Here is a 2500-nt window from a genome sequence, read left to right as displayed (position 1 = left end):
CGACGCAGCAAAAGTCCGACGTGGCGATAATCCGAACGTTCACTGTTCTATAGAAGACAAGAAAATGTAGTTATACCACACCTTTGTTTCTCTCTGCGACCGTTATTTCAATATTTTCAAGTCACTGACACATGGACATGCATGTCTGTCTGTCTGTCTGTCTCTCTCTCTCTCTTAGTACATAGCCTGTTTGTCTGTCTGTCTGTCCCTTTCTGTGTCTCCATGTCTGTCTGTCTGTCTGTCTCTCTCTATATATATATATTGTGTGTGTGTGTGTGTGTGTGTGTGTGTGTGTGTGTGTGTAGGCCTTACTAATCGCGTTGGGTTATGCTGCTGGTCAGGTTTCTATCCAGATGTCTAGCAGATGTGGTGCAGCGTACATGGGTTTGTCCGAACGCAGTGACGCCTCCCGGCCTTGAGAAATCGAAACTGGAAACTGACAACGATTGACATGTGGGACTGTGGAGATGACACCGAACTGGACCACGACCAAGCCACGAAATCCTTGCAGCAAATTTCCGTGCGGCACGTGCTCGTGTACCCTGTGAGTGAGATTCACTATTCCTCCCCCTACTCCCACCCCTCCACCGCCCCCCACACAATTCCCAAGTTTGGCAGGTTTAACACTTTTTGAGTAATATGTTTTTCTCTCGTCCTCGGATAAACCAGCATAACACACTGGTAAAAAAAAAAAAAAATTTTTAAAGAAGAAAAAAAAAAAGAACTATGACACAATGTGGTTAGATTCACCATCCCAGATTTTTGGCTAGTGATGTAAAACCTGTGCAGAAACTACTGTTTTTGTGGCTGTCTCTGAACTGTATTCGAAGAAACTCCGCCGCGATATGCTTTGTGATCAACGCAACAGATTAGCTCTGTCTGAAGCAAACCTGTGCAGAACTGTTCTTATATGAGTGGGGTTTAATGACTAATTGGCTGACGCCCTTTCGGTCAAGTTCAGGGTTTGGGTCTTTGTACGGTGAGAGTTTTTGCTTTGTTCTTGGAGGTTGAGTCTTGGACGTCTGTCCGAGTGGAAGGTCCGTTTGGTGTTTGAAGGGTTAAGTCCTTGCCTGCCTTCTGGCGTTCCAATTAGGAATTCTTGGCTGTCTGAATGGGGATGAAGTCCTTGCTGTTCTTCTGGCGTTCCAATGGAGAAGTCTTGGCTGTCTGAATGGGGATGAAGTCCTTGCTGTTCTTCTGGCGTTCCAATGGAGAAGTCTTGGCTGTCTGAATGGGGATGAAGTCCTTGCTGTTCTTCTGGCGTTCCAATGGAGAAGTCTTGGCTGTCTGAATGGGGATGAAGTCCTTGCTGTTCTTCTGGCGTTCCAATGGAGAAGTCTTGGCTGTCTGAATGGGGATGAAGTCCTTGCTGTTCTTCTGGCGTTCCAATTAGGAATTCTTGGCTGTCTGAATGGGGATGAAGTCCTTGCTGTTCTTCTGGCGTTCCAATTAGGAATTCTTGGCTGTCTGAATGGGGATGGAGTCCTTGCTGTTCTTCTGGAGTTTCAATGGAGAAGTCCTGGCTGTTTGAATGGGTAGTGAAGTCCTGGTTGTTCTTCTGGCGTTCCAGCGAGGAATTCTTGGCTGTCTGAATGGGGATGAAGTCCTTGCTGTTCTTCTGGCGTTCCAATTAGGAATTCTTGGCTGTCTGAATGGGGATGGAGTCCTTGCTGTTCTTCTGGAGTTTCAATGGAGAAGTCCTGGCTGTTTGAATGGGTAGTGAAGTCCTGGTTGTTCTTCTGGCGTTCCAGCGCAAAAGTCCTGGCTGTCTAAAGGGGGAATTAAGTCCTTGCTGTTCTTCTGGCGTTCCAATGGAGAAGTCTTGGCTGTCTGAATGGGGATGAAGTCTTTGCTGTTTTTCTGGCGTTTCAACTGGGAAGTCTTGGCTGGCTGCGCAATATCCACAATTTTCCCTTTTTAGGCAGAATGAATACAGTTCACAAAACGGCGTGGACGTTCACTCCGCCAGTTACACAGAGGAGTGGAGAGGAAGAAAGGTGGAAAACCGCTGTTTGAAGAGGGGTGTGGGGGGTGGGTGAAGTCCTGGAACATTTCTAAAGGCTGCCCTGTCTGAGTGGCTGCCTTGAAACAGTCTTCGAAGTGACCTTTCTGTTCTGTCAATGCAGCCCACGTCGTGCACACACGCTTTTCTGAAAAAAAACCCCACACAGTATCAACCATCAGCATCTTATCCCTGGACCGTTCCAACGACGACAGCTTCTTGGGTGTCCAGGTTCAATTCTCGGGCAGAGACAGCGAGTGACATCGTGGCAGTTTGCAGTCAGTCGCATCGTTACGGAGGATCAGTGTCGTCAAGTGAGTGCAAACACGTTCGTACCGTCTTTCTTTCTACCGTTGTTCTGCTTCATGCAGTGTACAGGGTTTGCACGCACACACACACACAAAAGTTAAGTACCACTTTGGGAACTTGCACAGTTCTGGAAGGCATGGTGAAGTGATGCTGGATTTTCAGCAAACACCCGTTGTGTACGTAGCCAGT

This window comes from Babylonia areolata, chromosome 3, assembly GCF_041734735.1.
Source record: "Babylonia areolata isolate BAREFJ2019XMU chromosome 3, ASM4173473v1, whole genome shotgun sequence".
Taxonomy (NCBI): domain Eukaryota; kingdom Metazoa; phylum Mollusca; class Gastropoda; order Neogastropoda; family Buccinidae; genus Babylonia; species Babylonia areolata.
Note: the sequence above shows the minus strand (reverse complement) of the source record.